Source organism: Olea europaea, chromosome 6, assembly GCF_002742605.1.
Source record: "Olea europaea var. sylvestris chromosome 6, O_europaea_v1, whole genome shotgun sequence".
NCBI lineage: Eukaryota > Viridiplantae > Streptophyta > Magnoliopsida > Lamiales > Oleaceae > Olea > Olea europaea.
The window spans coordinates 7965747-7985267 of NC_036242.1; the positions used below are offsets into that span (position 1 = coordinate 7965747).

At 33.6% G+C, this 19521-nt stretch overlaps 1 pseudogene; it reads right to left on the reverse strand.

Annotated features, from left to right (window-relative positions):
• Positions 1-873: 873 nt before the first annotated feature.
• Positions 874-4613, reverse strand: LOC111395091 (annotated as a pseudogene).
• Between the last annotated feature and the right edge of the window lie 14908 nt (positions 4614-19521).

Here is a 19521-nt window from a genome sequence, read left to right on the forward strand (position 1 = left end):
GAGGAGGTGTATACATGTGGACTTATTATGCATTCAGAAACACGCAGTGCTTTTCATGTTAGGAATTGAGGAGTTAGCAAATTTGTGGATCCCAAAAAACCCGAATTTTTCGTGGAAAACAGTTCTGTTAATGAAAAAACCTGTATATCAGAGGCCAACACCAGGACATACAATCAGAATAACTGATCTAGAAGGCAGATAGATAGGTTGAACAATATGATAATTATTGAAGAAACAATCACTTAATTATAGACAAAATGTTGATTAAATTCAGAATATATTTTTTTTTTCTAATGTTGCATGGTAAGATTACTTCAATTCTTGCTCTTCATGAAGGTCAGCTAGAACCCAGTTGCAGATGAATAAAAAGAAGCAATTGAATGCATTTAATTCATCTATAATCATGTCAATAGATGATTAACTCTTTTAACAGTAAAGCAGAAACAAAAAACTAGAAATTAAATACAATGACCATCTTAAATAAATACTATGGATGTTGATCCCGTATTTTTTGCGGACTTCGTTTGGGTTTTCAAATTTGACTTCCATTTGTAATTGTAACTTTTAGTTCATAAAACCTCTATAAAATTTAATGAGTGCCCCATGCCCTAATTTTGAGGAAGATTTGCGAGTATGCAACTGATTGGAAGTTCTCCATTCTGTAGCTGAACTAGGTAATACATAAGACAGTCAAGTATAAATTAATTTCTGTGGATGGTCATGCTATAGAAATTAATCCACACATTTGGACCTGTCCAATATACTTCGAGATTCACTCGATGTACAAGTGTCAATACTCTCGATATAACTTTCATCATGGTCAAGACAAATTGCATACCTAAATTGGTAGGATTTCTGAAATTATGACCTTACTAGAATAAAATACAATCTTTATTGACTTACTCACTAGATTTTATTTGCCAGTGGTATCATGTTTGCTAAATTCATCAATTACAGAGGAGAATGTTATTTCTTTAATAGAAAACTAATGTTTATAATGGAAGACAAATACAGTATTTTGGTTGAAGAACAAAAAAAGCAAAGCAGGGTAACTATTGTATCTTATTTACTTATCGTGCTTCCACCAGTGAAATGGTCATTTGGTTTTTTGAATTTGCAGTGGTTGTGCTTCTTGAACTTTCAGCATCTCTTTCTGTGAAAAAACCAGGTTGTCCAGCTTGAGGCAACAAACCTTCATTTGCTAACATTAACACAGCTACAGACATGCTTGGCCTATCTTGTGGACACTGTTGAACACATAAAAGTCCCACATGGATCGATGGAAGCACTTCTGATAAATAGCCCGAGACGTCAAGGTGAGCGTTGACTAATTCCAAAGATCTTCCTTCTTTGTACAACCTCCATGCCTGTATTTACAAAACTAAGTTAAAGGGACCATTTTTTCTAATCCAAATGCCAAAAGGAAAAAATTCATTGTCAAGAACATAGAAATAATTAAACTATACATACATGTCCAAGAAGGTTGTGGTGGTGATCTCTGTGAGAAAATCCTCTTTCTTTTGCCACTCACTATCTCAAGCACCAAAACCCCAAAACTATAGACATCTGATTTCATCGAGAAATGACCATCTATAGCATATTTTGGGGACATGTAGCCACTATGTGGTGATAAAATTTATAAGAAAATTATGTTATGAGCAATAGAAGAGCATTTAATATAATTAGGGATTTAGATTCTTACTATGTTCCAACTACTTGGCTTGTATTAGCTCCAGTCTCGTTTCCTCCAAAACATCGAGCCAGGCCAAAGTCCGATATCTTTGGGTTCATATCAGAATCCAGCAAAATGTTGCTAGCTTTGAGATCTCTATGGATTATTCTGAGACGGGAATCTTGATGGAGATACATAAGACCCCGAGCAATACCATTGATAATGTGAAAGCACTTTGGCCAGTCAAGCACTGCACTTTGCATTGGATCTGCAAAAAGTTTTTCTTTGCTAACGAGGATGATTTGTTTGTTGGATATTCAGAAATTAGGAAATAAGAAATCAAATTCAATATCGATAACTAAATAACTTCACAAGCACACAGTAGCACTAAAGATACATGTATAACGCTGTACCCAGTATAACAGAAGATCATAAACTTTTTGCACGGGATCCTAAAATGTGTGTCATTGCTTATAATTGGTACTCTGGATAGAATGTGACATTGAGCTGATTGTGCGAGGTCAATAATTCTTATCGAATAGAATCAAGTCCAAACTTCTGTTTGGCATGTATTCATAAATTAACATCTTTTCTTCTCCTTCAATGCAGCATCCTAGAAGCTTCACGAGATTTCAATGTTGATGTTTAGCTACACAGATAACTTCATTCTTGAACTCATCAAGTCCTTGGAAGGAATTTCTTGATAACCGTTTGACCGCAATTTCCTGCCCCTCCTCAAACAGTCCCTATATCATGGATCACGTTCATGTAAAATAGTATTTGTTTTGCAAGATGCCAGTTTACAAAATTCATCTTCCACTCACTTTACACGTTTGACTTTCTTGACATTGCAATTTTATGTTTTTAAGACTTCATTTCTTATGAAAAATAAGAGTAATTTTTCAAAGGATTCTGAAAGAAAAATATTTTATGCTGTGTGGTGCCTAACCTGTTATATTACTAAAAAAAGAAACTATATATTACCTTGTAAATAGGTCCAAACCTACCCTCCCCGAGCTTGTTATTATCTGAAAAATTATTGGTAGCTTTAGATAATGTATATAAATCAAACATTGGTATCTCTATGTCTTTGTTGTGTCCTTGCCTGCCTGAAACAAAAGCGATGAATTGGATTTAACTTGATAGAAAAGCAAAAGAAGGATTTCCGTTAGCTCAGTATGGATAACTTGGTTGCTCCCATTGACTATAGTAGAAAATCGTAGTTTTTGCTTATCGCATGATCTGAGCCTGTGATTTCTTTTCTTCCTTCTTCGAAGATACAACATCAAACTAAGCCCGAGCAGAACCATTCCTATTGACAACGACAAACTTAATTCAAGAGCTTTTTTGTTCCTTCCTTTCAACTCTGCAAAATTTTATATGCCAATAAAATGGATTCTTTTTCAATAATGATAAAACCTTGAAAGTGATAAGTATCAGATTATCTATGAAGGGAAATTAGACAAGAGTAAAGAATTTGTTCATTAAATTCTTAGTTTCTTACCTAATTCAGAAGAAGCCATTCTAATGTAGATGTCTTATCCGGCTTCCGAAAGCTGTCTGATGTCAATTAGGTCTTTGAACCAAAGTAGACATCCACTTCCCCCTTTGCTTATATCCAATTGACTATAAGCCATACATGAGCAATTCTTTAAGCACACTACCTTGCATTCATCGAGTGTCATACTTTTGTTAAACCAGGAATATTGTGTATCTGGCAGTTTAATACCTGAATACTTGAGAAATACATCTCCATTTTTACAATTCAGGGAAGTTCTTCGATCACATCCTGCTGACCAATCTGCCCTATCCCAACCTTCTGGATCTTTAGGCAGAAATCTATCCAAACATCCACAAACAGGAGAATTTCCAATATTGCAACTACCATATGCACCACACACTTTAAATATGTCACAATTATCTGTTGGAGCAGTAATGTAAACCACCCAACTTTGCGTCCGACTAATCCAAATTCAACGCTCTGCAACACCACTTGGATTCACTGCATACCTTGAAATAATTGATCCAAGGAGCTCGTAAGCATAGTATGCCTCGTTTTTGTTTATAACTACAAATTTGAAAATAGAATTTTTCCTCAAGTTTGGCGTCCCACTATAGCGTAGTCCATTCCAAGGTCCAGTTTTAAACACCACATCTGAACCTCTTTTCATAACAAGTTGTGGATAACCACTAGTATCTAAGTGATATGTAAAATCTCCGGAAGATGGATCATCATTGTTATTCCACGGTGATAGATAGACCTCCATACCAATTATAAAGTTCCAACCAAGCTTCATTCCTGGTAAAAATGTATCAGTTGGATTATTTCAAAACTAAGTTTCCTGAGTCAAGCAATATTGCAACTGGAGTTTTCACATGTCGGGATGTATAAGATGACCATATGATGCCACCGTTAGATTCGTTTAGAAGAACCAGAAGTCCTGGCACGATAACCTTTAAGACTATTCCTGATGTATTTGAGATTGGAATTTCTCTGTTGGCAACCCATACTACCGTCTTAACTTTTATTTTCTTGTACCACATGCCCACGTATCTATTCTTGGAATTTCCAGGGCTGAAAAATCCCAACTCAAAGATGCCACCCGATGAAACTATGGTCTTGCCATCCCTAAGGATCTGTGTAGTAGTTATAGTATCTGTTTGATTGGAGATTTTCTGGATGGACATAAAAAAAGTTAAGACAAAAATTAAGAGGGAATATTTATTGGATATCTTCATGGTTCTAGTTCTGCTCTCTTTCTCATTTTTTCTTGTTTAATAGAATTGCTTTTTAGGCAATAAGCAGAAGCTTGAATGCATATTGACTGAATATAAGGTTTAGTGCACACGCCTTATAACTAGACTTAGAAATATTATCAAGAGGATTGATAATTTGCATCCAATAGCCAAATCTGAAGTATTATAAGGTTAAGATTATGCTTCAAATATGTGAAAAAGCATGCTTTGATTCCAATAGGACCACTATTTCATATATATACATACATGGACAGGACTATTCAGTGGATTGGTACCAAGAACGATGGGAGTATTAAAATGCTGACTAGTCTGTGGTATCTGGAGCTATTTCCCTTCTCCATTTCCATCAATAATGACCTGGAATAACTAGGTCTTGCTATCTAAGCTTATAGTAAATAATTAACAGTTTAGCTTAAATGAAATTATCATCTATAACAGTGCATAGATTAATATACATTCATTTAATTCTGCTACTGTTAGATTTTCTTGTGCTTGGCTTTCAGGTTGAACCTGGTGTTAAGGCTTGGGGTCCTTTTTAATAAGGTCAACCATGTTAAAAGGAGTACCCCAATATTTTAAGTTGGTCAATATTTTGGTATTTAACTGATGTGTGATTTTTATCCCTTAACACGCCCCCGCGAGATGGTGGCTCGTTTGAACGGACCAATCTTGCAATCTGTTGCTCATTAATTGAGACTTATAATCGGATTGAATCGCTCATTGGAGCTTAATGAGCTCTGATACTATGTTAAGGCTTGGGATCCTTCTTAATAAGGTGAACCTTGTTAAGAGGAGTAGCCCAAGATCTATTTAAGTTGGTCAGTATTTCAGTATTTAATCGATGTGAGATTTTTATCCCTTAACACGCCCCCACAAGATTGTGGCTCGTTTGAGCAGACAAATGTTGCAATCCGTTGCTCATTAATTGAGACTTATAATCGGATCGAATCGCTTGTTGGAGCTTAATGTGCTCTGATACCATGTTAAGGCTTGGGGTTCTTTTAATAAGGTTAACATTGTTAAGAGGAATAGCTCAAAATCTTCTTACGTTGGTCAATTTTTTGGTATTTAATCGATGTGGGTTTTTTGTCCCTTAACACCTGGTCTGAGCTTGTCTATATAGCATTTTAGGTGCCTTGGTACACTGGTCATACTTGATATGGTCATTTGCATCTATAATTAGACTTTATTGGACCTTAGCTGTGGCTTTCAACTCGGCAATACTCATAGTTCAAGGTGACTATTTCGAGCTCAACTTGCATATTTTTACAAGCTTTCTGAATGTAGTTTAATCTTCAAAACATGAATTTCCTGCTATATTAGTATTTCAGAGTCAATGAGCACAGAATTCATACTCGCAGGGAATGCTAAAATGAAGTCTTAGATTAATCTAAATTAATTATAATTTTAGTCTAGTTTGAAAAAAATTATTAAGAAGAAAGAAATTAAAATTACCAAGATTTTGAACTCCATTATGGTTCATCTCCACAATCTTTAATTATCAATTAATTCTAGAGCAAAAGTTGCAAATTAATCCATTATCCTCTCATGAATTTAAAAATTAAGGTCAATTTAAATAGATCTAGTTTAGATTATACATATATTTTTCTTTGATTATGAAATAATTTTTTTATATAACAAACAAACTATGTTTTTTTTTTAAATCTTTTATTGCATCTATTTTATATTGAATGTTTGAATTAAAGTGTATGTGTTCATTTGTGAGAATCCAAGTTGAATGCTTATATTGAGAAGTACAATATGATACAATTTACAATTTGATTATAAATAATTCGTCCATAATCAATGTATAAAGGTTGACTCCTTGTACTGAAAGGTTGTGCTATTGACTCATTCACTATTCGGGTTTAGCGATTTATCTTTATCACATAAATAATTAAAGATGAAACTACTACACTTAGAGTTTATTGAATAGACCACAAGTCGAGTTTAATTCTATAGCATAATTATGTGAGAATTAAATTGGAGTTGATCATTGTGTATATCTATTCACGAGTTTAAAGATTTTTTGATTCATCAATATATGCGATTAGTTTCATTGACCAAATATCCAGTGAGTTGGGGGATTGAGAATGAGCGAAGCAGATAACACGAATTTATGTCACGATCCATAGAAATAAGAAAGGATAAAGTGACTGCTTGAGTATTTTTGTTGAATGATTTATATATATATATATATATATATAAAATATTTTCTATGATTTTTATATTATAAAAGTGCAACCTTTTGTCTTTAGTGGAAAAAGTCAAGGCTAATGATTAGATTGAATGATCTAGAATTGATTAGACATGATCTAATCATAGGAGTTTTGTTAATATATATCTGATCAATCCCCATGCTAGTTCGAAAATTTTCTAGACTAAATTACAGTTATTTTAAAAATTTTAAATTTAATTGTAATTGTAATTAAAGCTCAAGGATCACATGTGAAATTATAACCAAATTATTACTCAATTTAAAGTCTATAACAAGGCTTTCGTGCCTATAATATGGGTATATAGCGGCCAAATTCTTTAACAGAAAAGAAAAAAGGTTGAAAAAATTATTATCGTATTTTCTTGATTTTTTCTTGGTCAATTCAATCGACAATTTGATTTGTGGTTCAATTAAAAGAAAAGTGTTCACGGCGTAATCATTACATTGGAGAATACCACAAAAAGTTTGGAGGTTTGAAGCATCAAGTTAATTTAAAATCTGTAATCTAGAGAGTCAAAGATTCATAATTTAGACCAATTCAAGAATTGATAATTGAATTTGGTATATTTGAATTTTTTCGTTTCTTGATTATGACATAAATATGGTCATGGAGTAACGATATTGAATTTTTAAATTCAAAAAATAAATTATTTTTTGGATAATCTTTGTTGTGCATTCCAAACACATTTTTCCTTCATTTACATCCCATCATTTTTCATGACAATTATGGTCAACACCAATTTTATTTTAAAGAAATTAAATTATACAGCCAATTAACACATTATTGATAAATGCTGATCACATATTTTTGTGTCAGTTGGAAATCACATTATTTGAAACATTGGCCTACCTCAAGGAATTTCAGTCAGTGGAAATTCTGGTAATGTTGAAATCAATAGTCACCCCAGCAGGTAGCAGCCGGGAGGTTCCCTGAATTAAGTCCATGTATGATTATCATTCTTTCAATACTCTTTTTTTTTCTCGTACTCATTTTCAATTATATATTTTCATAATAAAATGTTTTTCATGTAAATTTAAAATTTTTCTTACTTTTTAACCACATATTTTTCAAATATTTATTATTCAAAAAAAGGAAAATTGTAGCTAAAGTTACCAAACCTTTCGTTTATTAGCAAACTTGACCCAAACCTTTTATTTGTACCATCGGAGGTATTAAACCTTTAAAGAACTCGTAGGTAAAGTCTGAACTATTGGAAATCATCAGTTAGACTGACAATTGATCCTAGAAATGAACAATTTATAATTTTGACTTAATAAAGTAATGGCATTTCAGTCAAAACACATTTTCCCTTTTATAATATGCTAAGGGATTTTCTATTTTAGGATGCCCTTTTATCACTACTTTCTCTCTATTCTCTACTTCAAGTTGCTGAATTCGAGTCTTCACCTCATTAGGGGTGGTAGGTATTGATATGTTAAAGTTTTTCTAACTCTACCTTCAACTGATCTCTCTCTTCACATTTCTCTTCTTCACTCACAGGTTCACATTTCTCTTCTTCATTAGGGGTGGTAGGTATTGATGTGTTAAGGTTTTTCTAACTCTACCTTCAATTGATCTCTCTCTTCACATTTCTCTTCTTCACTCACAGGTTCAGAATCAGTCTTAAGGTAGGGCATCTTCAATCTCGTTAAACGTGACATCTTTACTCGTAATGAACTTAATCCCCTTTTGGCTCCTATCCCATAGCCTATAACCCTTGTCTTCTTCTGGAAAACCTAAGAAAATACATTTCTTAGCTTTAGGTTCAAACTTTCCTTCACTCTGATGGGAAAAAGTAGCACAGTCAAAAGTTCTAAACACAGAATAATCACTTAGTTCATCAAACCATTTTTCATGAGGAGTATCACCATTTGGTGTGATACATGGAGTCAAATTAATCAAACAACATGCAGTCATAATAGCTTCATCCCAGAATGACTTTGGGACACCAGAACTTACTATCATGCAACGCACTTCATCAAATATAATTTTACTCATCCTCTTAGGTACCTTGTTTTGTTGGGAAGTGTAAGGAATAGTCTTATACCTTGTTATTCCATTTTCTTTGTACATATTATCAAACTCAGTGTTGCAAAACTTTAGTTCATTATCAGTTCTCAAAAATCTGATCCTTTTACTAGTTTGGTTCTCATCTTGTCTTTTTCAATTATTAAAACTGTACAAAGTATCGGACTTATCTTTTAAAGATAAACCCACTCATTTTCTCATGTAATCATTAATAATAGACAAAAAATGCCTATTTTTATTCTAGGTAGGATCACTAGCAGGATCCTACAAGTTTGAATGCACATATTCAAGCATGTCTTTAGATTTATGAATACTCTTGGAGAAGGAAGATCCATGATGTTTACCAAGCACATAGTGATCACCAAAAAAATCAAACACATAATCATTACTGAAAACACCATTTTTATTAAGGAGTTTAAGACCTTTAATACCTATGTGTGTAAAGTCTATTATGCCATTTATGTGTGTGATCGGCCTTGCTAAAAGAGATAAAGGAATTTAGAACTCTTGTCACTTCTTCAGTAGTAATATAAATATCATTTCTCTTGATTCCCTTAATGGAAACAAGAGCACCTTTAACCAATTTTAAAACATCATTTCTAATTTCATCAGTGAAGTTAGCCTTTTCTAGTCTCTCTACCGATATTAAGTTCATAGACAGTTTAGGAATATATCTAACATCTTTTAAAGTATACAAAAAATCAATGTCGAACTTGAAGGTAGTGTCATCAATCCCAGCAACAGTATAAGTAGAATTGTCACATAGCGCAACATGCCCATTATTTGATTCATGCAAGTTTTCAAACCAATCCTTTTTAATGTTTCATGAAAAGATGTACAAGAATCAAGTATCCTCTCATGTAAACGAGAATTAATAGTAAGATTCAATTCAGCAGGATAAGCAATAGGACTTGGAATCATGTACACTTCGCCCTTATCGACATTGGAAGTGGAAGACAATACATTTCCTTCATCTTTCTCTTCACCCTTCAGCTTACTTTTTTATTTATAGCAATCTTTATAAAATGTCCCGTGTGTAAGTATTATGCCCTAGATCCAATCAACTTTGGGCATAAATACTTTTGATATATAATTAATGCAATTTAATGACAGATCTATTATTCAATTAATAGACAATTAAATAAATAATAGAGTCTGTAGATTCAAATCTTCGTAATTTGTCAATCACAAGGAGTTGTGATTGTGAGATACAAATTACATCTGATTGAATCTTAAATCGTCCGTGGTTATAAGTAATAACGAGATACGGATATCGTTATCACAGATAGACCATCACGTGTGACATTTCTTACTTTTGAAGTAAGTAGCTTATCTCACAAGCTAAAGTTTGATGACACTTAAATGAACACGTGGATGTTTTGTTATAGAATAAAACATTGGAGACCCATCGAGAGATTTCACATGAATAACTATCTGAGTGTCAGTGGTTAATCTCTAACGTTCGGTAGTGGAATTGGTCCTTTGACTTGAGGTTGTCATGGTACCTTATATGAGGACAGTCATACTTTGGCGGTGTTGGATGTTGCTCTGCAAAGGGCCGCTAATATGACATCGTTCGGGTACGTCAAGAATCGTATGAAGGTTGTGAATGACCAATAAAGGATTCGTCACTCTTAGATAATAAGAGATTATGATTTGAGTTTAATTCAATTAAGTCGATAATGAAATCCTTGGCCAAGGTGTACTCATAAGTCGAAAATGAGTTTTCGGAGTGAAAGATATGATCGATAATCGAGATTGACACACTTCCATATCTCGTGATTGATTGGATCATATTGATGAAGGGATTAAAGTTTCACGGTAAACGAATGAGTTTGGTTTTGACATACCACGTGATATTTTCCGTCACATGTATTACCCTGACACATTGTTAGATGTCAATTTGGAACGACGAGTGTGAATTGATGATAAATTAAAAGGGTTTTTTAATTTATCAATTTTGATTAGATCAAAATAATATTTCACGTCGTTAGGTATCGTGATCGGGAACTTGATGGGTCGCACACAAAAGAGAATTGGAAAATTGCAATTTGTCAATAAATTAATTTGACAATCGTTGGATCAAATTAATTAATTGGGTTGGTTATTTATAGGCCTAAATTAATTAATTGGATTAATTAATTCACGGACCGAATTTAATTAAATGAATTAATTAAATATTGGACTGGACCAGGCCAGGCACGTTTGGGCTTATATAAATACATGGCTAGGGTTTTCAATCCGTATGTTTTTCCTCATAATTATTCTTCCTAGCACAAGAAGAGAAAACCCTGGTAGCTGCAATCTTGTTCTCTATATGGATCACCGTTGGAGGCTGGACAATTGGACAGTTATGGGTGGCGAATCAAGATTGCTAGAACGAAAAGAATAACAAAGAAGTTTGAAATTTTGGAAAAGGTACAATCTTATCACAATTTCTATCTAAACACAAAAGCGATTCTTGGTGGGAATCGAAATCTGTTTTAATTTTCTGCTGTGCATGTTAAGTAGATTCCCAACAGTGGTATCAGAGCCTACTTTGTGTTTGTTAGAAATTATTTTTAACTTTTGGGAACAATTAAAAGTTGATTGTTGTTTTTGTTTTCGAATCTAGCAATTAGAAATTTATTTTCATCTTCAAAATCTGTTTTGAATTAGAAAATAAATTTTAGGCGAAAATAAAAAAAAAGTTTTTTTTTTCTGTGCAAGGCGATGCTGCCGACGGGAAGTGTTGCCGTTAGTGGGGGACAGGAAGTGCCTGCGCTGAGATAGCGACGCTCGCTACTGCCGTATTTGTAGCAATGAGGCTGCTGCCACCGAACGACAGTAGCAGCTTCTATTGCATGCGGCAGGAAGCAGCCTCAAAGGTGGCTCCCTGTCGTAAGTTGGTTAATAGGCGCTGGTGTCACTGTTGCCGCTGAGGGGGGGACTAAACAAAAAAAAATATTTTTGTTTCTAGGGTTTTACAGTTGTTTTGGGTGAATGGAGGCGGGGGGTTCAGCTGCAATTTGGGAAATTGCACCCCCCTTGCAGCAATATGATATAAGGGTCTGCTTGTAATTTTAAAATGAAGGACTACAGTACAATTATCGAAATAATAGGGACATGTTCTGCAATTACAGGATAAGGGGTTATTGTGCAAATTTTGAATAAAGGGCTGTTATGCAAATTTTCAAATCTCGAGGGCCCTATTGATAATTTGTGAATGGGTCAACTTTCAAAGTTTTCAAAATGGTTTTGAATTTGAATTTTGAAATGGTTTTAAAATCATTTTTAATTGGGTTCGGCCCATAATTTTAATTTTGACCCAAAGTAAAATTTTATTCAAAAATTACGATTTTTATATTTTCGTTAAAATATGATTTTAACTTAAATATTAAACTTTGACCCAATTGAATTTTTATTTTATTTAGGAGTGTTATCCTTAGATTAAAATATTAATTCAATTTAAATTAGAGTTTGACTTTAATTTAATACTTAATTAAAATTTGATTTTAATGAATTATTCACCCGATTATATTTTTGAAATTAGAATTGGATTCTAATATGACATTTAATTAAAATTTGATTTTAATTAAATTGTGTTGCCCTTAAATTTTATTTATGATTAGAGTTAGACTCTAATTTGTGTTTAATTAAAATTTGATTTTAATTAAACATGTTCGCCCTAAGATCAAATTTTAATTAAACATGTTCGCCCTAAGATCTTGAAATTAGAGTTGGACTCCAATTTTGTTATTTAATTAAAATTTGATTTTAATTAAGTTCGACCGCCTTAAATTTTGAAATTCGAGTTTGACTCTAATTTGATATTTAATTAAAATTTGTTTTTAATTAAATTATCCCGCCCAATAATTGTTGAATTAGAGTTGGACTCTAATTCGGTATTTAATTAAAATTTGATTTTAATTAAACATGCCCACTAATTAAATAATTGATTAATATGATTAATTAATTATTTAATTGTTCCGATTCATAAGTCTAAAAGAGTTTAGCCGATCTTAATTGCTAGAAACTTGAAACATGTTAGGATATAATATTAGATATTATATATACATACATTTATGTGATGAATGTATTATTAGTGGATGATTATGGACTCGACCATATGGATGTGTTGAATTGTTTATTTTTATTATTGTTGTTTTGTGGACCTGCGAGCCTGTTATTATTGTTATTATTTTGGGTCTACGGGCCCTTGATCATTTTGGATCTGCGAGTTCGTTATTATTATTGTTGCTATGGGCCTGCGAGTCCAATTTCGTTTAGGTCTGCGTGCCAACTAGTATAGGATATACGTTGCGATTGGACTAATTGAAAAAAACAAGAAGAGGAGACCATGGAGATGACGCATTGATACTGACCAGTGTAATACCCCTTAGGAATTGACCAACTAGTCTTTCTTATGGCTCGAGAAAACTAGATAGTAAAGTCCATAATCATCCATACTATTATATATATATATATATATTTATTTATTTATTTATTTATTTGCATGGTAGATGTATAATAAAATATATATTATTGTTACGATGAGACTTTTAAATGCAAAATCCCTCCACAAAATAATAAGTCACATTTAAATTGCATTTCATCATTATAGTGAAAAACTAGAGTCCCAAATCGTCTCAGTTTGTTGAGTACACTCAAGGCTGGTCTATTAGGGATATGTTTGACACTATAAAATATTAGATATTTCTGAATGATGGGTTCGACTTAACCAAAATTTATCTTTTGTTGAGTACACTCAAGGAGATAAATTTTAGAGGCATGTTAAGCTAGCACATAAGATGTGTGAAGATAAAGATTTGTCAGTTTAATGATCTGGGAGTTGTATGGAGATACAATTGATAATAGTATCTACCCAAATGTTATATTAAGGCTTGTTGAGTACACTCAAGGTCTTAGTACAACAGATGGGATCCCAGCCCACTCGAAGTCGAGTATGGACTCCATAAATTTATGTGAGAGGGTCATAAATTTGTATTAAACAGTGGGAGCATAATTAATTTAATAAAAGTCCATGTTAAATTAATTGATGCATTTTATATATTATCATTTTTCTTTTCATCATTTATATTTATTGAATCGTGAGTAACCATGTGTATTTGAGAGGCATATTGGATGCCAACAACCAAATTAAATCTTCTTGAATGGCACTGCAATTTGAGAATTGTTCTGAACCATGAGAAAGTTGATTGTCCTCAAATAACCATTTTTCAGAGACATCTGGTGATGACTCGATTAAGGAAGATGTGGCTGCTATAATGAACGTAGTGATGACAATAGTACTGCAACGTATGTGATACCTGCAACTATGTCACCTGAGTTACAAAAGCAGCATGAGAGTATATGTGCTAACATACTAATACATGATTTTTCATTTCAAAGATTTATATGATAATAATCATGTGTCAAAGGATAAGAGACTTCCAAACAACTATACCGATACAAAGTGACAAAAGTATCTTCAGTCAATCCTCATGTGCTGAAGATGATTGACATGAGAAGTGTCTCAATTGAGTTCAATCATTAGCTATGAACTAAGTATTGACTTAGCTCTGTAATCTATGTCATAGTGTTATTCATTCTAATTATGAATTATGATATGAATAAATTCGAAAGCATACTCATTAAGTTACTTAACATGCTTAGGACTGTTATGCCCAATAACAAAGTTAGAAGTGGGCAAGCCATTGATTCCTCTAAGGGTATTAAGAGGAAGTCTAAAGAAACTTTGGGAAAGCACCCAATATGGTTAAGACAGTCTAAGTGAAGGACAATACCAAATCTAATGACCCTTGGTTTCATTATAGAATGAAAGGTCATTGGAAGGAATATTGTGCTGCTTACATCTACTTCACGAGTTTCTTAGGTATTTGAGACCAGATGTAGATCTCATATATATACAAATATGGAGAAACTAAATAAAAGTAGACCATTGCGAGAAGTTGACCTACACGTTGGAGATGAGCAAAGGTTGCTGCACTGCCTGTAGGAATATACTTCTTGCCATTGCCTTTTGATTTAGTATTGGAATTAGTGAAATGTCACTTTATGCCCACCATAGTTGGAACATTAAAATGAATTTCATGTTCGGACATGAACTATTTTAATGTTAAGGACAATTGTTGTTCTTGTTTATCTTGATAAAGATCTTAATGGCTATGGTAAATTACAAAACGACATTTATATTCTTTAATACTAAGGATTCTATAACGAGAATAGAAATTATAACGCATAAATGCGATAATCTAATTATTACCTAAATCTGGCATAGAGGACTTTGTCATATAGATGAAAAGCAATTCCAAAGTTACATAGAGATGTATACTTGGGATTAATTGATTTTGATAAGTAAAAATTATGCATATCTAGCACAATGACCAAATCTTCTTTTACTTGAAAAAAAAAAGGTCAGCATAATTACTGGTCTAATGTATAGTGATGCATATGGACTCGTGTCAATTAATGTCAGGTAATTATTTCATCAATGATCATGTATACTTGATGAAAACTTAAACATGAAACTCCTGAAAAGTTCAAGGGATTCAAACTAGAAGTAGAGAAACAAATAGGTAAAGATACCCTCACATTAAGATTCGATCAAGCAAAAGTATCTTAAAGATAAAATCTAGATTATCTAAGAGAGAATGAGATTCTCTTGCAGTAGATTTCTCCACATAGACTGCAGCATAGTGGTGTATCTAAAATGAGGAATCATTAACTATTAGATATAATACGATTAATAGCAATCCATGCAAATCTCCCAAAATTGTTTTGAGGTCATGCATTGATTGCAGTGTGCAACACACTAAATCATGTCCCATCTAAATTGGTTAACAGAACTCCATACGAGTTATGGAAAGGTAATGGTCCCAATTTATCTTATATGAAAGCTCGGGGCCATGACGCTTATTTGAAGCGCCTTGAATCGGATAAGTTTGACACTAAATCTGATAAATACGTATTTGTGGAGATATTCAAAGCAAACATTTGAATATAAATTCTATTATTGTGAAGAAAGTCTTCATCTCACAACATATCGTCTTCTTAGAGAAGATGTTTACTCTAGGGGAGGACAGTGGGAGCAAAATAGAACTTGAAAGAGTTCAAGAGTCCATAGATATAGTTAACCAAGTAGATAAATCCAAATTTGATCCCATATCTAATATGGGACATACTCTTAGTCAGGGAGTACAGACTCTTGAGGACATGTCAGCTCTATGTGAGTCTAGTAGGATCATTCGACCTTCAAGAAGGTGCGAATCCATGATTACTAATAAGGTATTACTGATCCAGGATAATGAACCTGCTAGTTGGAACAAAATAAAGTCAAGTGTTGACTTAAAAGAGACAGTAAAAGGCCATAAAACTCGAGATGAATTCGACGTATGTAAACAAGGTTTGGACCTTGGTCAAGCCTTCTGATGGAATAAAACCTATAAGTTTTTGTAAATAGTTTACAAAGAAAAGGTCGATATGGAAGGAAATATCCATATATACAAAGCAAGGCTAGAAGCAAAGGTTAAGTGTTGACCTTGGTGAAACCTTTCTCCTATAGCCTTGTTGAAGTCCATTCGGATTTTGCTTGCAACAGTTGCATACCGTGACTATAGGTTAAGAAAAGTCTCTTGGAGCTGAAATCTTAGATTTGATGAAAAAGTCAAAGTGTTTGATTTTATCAAATTTGAAGACGAATTATGTGTTTTACAAGAAGATAGTGGGAGCATTGTTGTATTCCTAATATTATAGAAAACAACATCCCTATGTTTCAATCGTTTAAATAATGGTTGTTAAAGAATTTATTCTTGAACGATATGGGAGAAACAACTTGATCTATAGAGATAGATCTAGAAGGTTGCTTAACTCGTCCCAATCTATATAAAATATTGAGAAGATTTTATATGGAGAAATTGGTTTACTCTTAAACGGTGTGTTGGAAAGGTTCCAAACGTGAAGCAACCGTTGATTCAATAGTAGAAACCTAATACATGATTACTTCAGACGTAGCAAAGAGTTGCAATCTGGATCACGATGTTCATAAATGAACTTGGAGTAGTTCCTGATATTGTTGATCACATGCCATTGTATTGTGATAACAATAGAGCCATTGTGAAAGCAGAGGAACTAAGGTCTCATTAATGATCAAAACATGTATTAAGGTGGTATAATCTCATCAGAGAGATAATACATAGAAATGATGTAAAAAGAAGAACAAATTCCCACATTTAACAATATTACAGATCCATTGACAAAGAGTTGTCGTAGCATAAACATGATCGTCATGTAGACTTATGATATTGGATACATAAGTGATTGGATCTAGTGCAAGTGAGAGTTTGTAAGTATTATGCCCTAGATCCAATCAACTTTGGACATAAATACTTTTGATATATAATTAATGCAATTTAATGACAGATCTATTATTTAATTAATAGACAATTAAATAAACAATAGAGTCCGCAGATTCAAATCTTCATAATTTGTTAATCACAAGGAGTTGTGATTGTGAGATACAAATTACATCTGATTGAATCCTAAATCGTTCGAGGTCGTAAGTAATAACGAGATATGGATATCATTATTACAGATAGACCATCACGTGTGACATTTCTTACTTGTGAAGTAAGTAGCTGATCTCACAAGTGAAAGTGTGGTGACACTTAAATGAACATGTGGATGTTTTGTTATGGAACAAAACATTGGAGACCCGCCGAGAGATTCCACATGAATAACTATCTGAGTGTCAGTGGTTAATCTCTAACGTTCAGTAGTGGAATTGGTCCTTTGACTTGAGGTCGTTATGGTAGCTTAAATGAGGACAGTCATACTTTGGCGGTGTTGGATGTTGCTCTGCAAAGGGCCGCTAATACGACATCGTTCGGGTACATCAAGAATCGTATGAAGGTTGTGAATGACCAATAAATGATTCATCACTCTTAGATAGTAAGAGATTATGATCTGCGTTTTATTCAATTAAGTCGATAACGAAATCCTTGGCCAAAGTGTACTCATAAGTCGAAAAGGAGTTTTCGACTTATATTGACTTAATAGTGGAGTGAAAGATATGATCGATAATCGAGATTGACACACTTCCATATCTCGTGATTGATCAGATCATATTGACGAAGGGATTAAAGTTTCACGGTAAACGAACAAGTTTGGTTTTGTCATATCACGTGACATTTCCCATCACATGTATTGCCCTAACACGTTGCTAGATGTCAATCTAGAACGGCGAGTATGAATTGATTAGATCAAAATAATATTTCACGTCGTTAGGCATCGTGATCGGGAACCTGATGGGTCGCACACTAAAGAGAATTGGAAGATTGCTATTTGTCAATAAATTAATTTGACAATCGTTGGATCAATTAATTAATTGGGTTGGTTATTTATAGTCCCGAATTAATTAATTGGATTAATTAATTCACGGACCGTATTTAATTAAATGGATTAATTAAATATTGGACCGGAGTAGGCCATGCACGTTTGGGCTTATATAAATACATGGTGATATGATCCAGGAGTCGAGCCCGACGAAGGTAAGTGCGAGACGAGACCCGTTGATAGTCGATGGAGGACCAATGACGCGATCAAGGGCAAAGCAAGTGAAACAAGCGATGAGATTGCTCGTTCAAGAAACCATTGATGGAACCATGTTCGGGACTCAAAATGGAGCAACTTTCATGTTCAGATCGAAGGCCGAATCAACTTGGATCAATTTGTTATCATGCGACGAAAGCGGAGGCTGAAGACAACACCATGCAGCTGCACGCATGCATACCGAAAACCAAAAGTGCAATTTCAGTTGAACCATGTGACCGCATGGATTTACACCATGCGTTCGCACCGGCTAAAAATTTGGCGAATTTTTCAATTTTGGCAATTTTTCATATTTTGTTAGATTTTGATTCTTTTCCATATTTTGGAGATTATACTAGACTTTTGCACGATTTTTACCTAGTTTTTAGGTTTAGTATAAATAGGAGTTTCCATTCAATTATTAAAAAAACCTTTGACATTATTGATATTGAATTAAAAGTGAGACGTATTATCTTCTCTTCATCGTTCTTCATTGAACAATTGCGAACTTATCAAGTGTTAACTTGTGGCGTTCAAACAATCGGATATAATTCTTGGATTGCGTGATCAAGGGGTCTTTCAAGCGTCGTTCTTGTTGAGTTTTTTGGTTCGACTTTCTTTTGGGTTAATCTAAACTCTTGGATTAATTTGGCTTTCTTGGGTTCATCAATCTCGTTGTGGGTTTCGTAGTCAACGTTGCTACGGGGTTCGCATCACATGGCTAGGGTTTTCAATTCGTATGTTTTTCTCATAATTATTCTTGCTAGCACAAGAAGAGAAAACTTTGGTAGCTATAATCTTGTTCTCTGTGTGAATCACCGTTGGAGGCTGGACAATTGGACAGTTGTGAGTGGCGAATCAAGATTGCTGGAACGAAAAGAATAGCAAAGAAGTTTGCAAATTTGGAAAATGTACAATCTTATCACAATTTCTATCTAAACACAAAGGCGATTCTTGGTGGGAATCGAAATCTATTTTAATTTTTCGCTGTGCATGTTAAGTAGATTCCCAACAATGTGTTCCCGCAGCTATAGCATTTTCTAATCTCAGTTCTAAATTTTGATCAAGACCTACCATTGTCCTTCTTGTTACTTCCATTGCTTCTTGACTCGCCACCAGAATGGAACCTTTCATGACCCTTTTTCCTAAATTGAGTTCTACCCCTTACCATGTGAGTCTCACCACCTTTCTTATTATGTTTTTCGGCTTTGATCTCTATCTCCTTATTGCTAAGAGAATCATTGACAATTTTAGGCG